A 211-nucleotide genomic window follows, 5' to 3' on the forward strand; every position below is an offset into this window, starting at 1 on the left:
TCTTCTCTTCTCTTCTCTTCTCTTTGCTGCGGGAGAAGTTCTGCTGTTAGGAAGGAAGGGCGTGTGACCGGTGACAGCCCCTGCCCTCGCCCCGGGGTGCGCGTAGGAGTGTGGAAGCGACAGCCCTGCTTTCACCTAAGCGGGGAGCATCCCAGTACCCCGCTTTGATGCTCCTCCCGTCGGCGGCGGGTGGCCGTTAGGGAGGCAGAGG

Source organism: Phaethon lepturus, unplaced genomic scaffold (genome assembly GCF_000687285.1).
Source record: "Phaethon lepturus isolate BGI_N335 unplaced genomic scaffold, ASM68728v1 scaffold26312, whole genome shotgun sequence".
Classification (NCBI taxonomy): Eukaryota; Metazoa; Chordata; class Aves; order Phaethontiformes; family Phaethontidae; genus Phaethon; species Phaethon lepturus.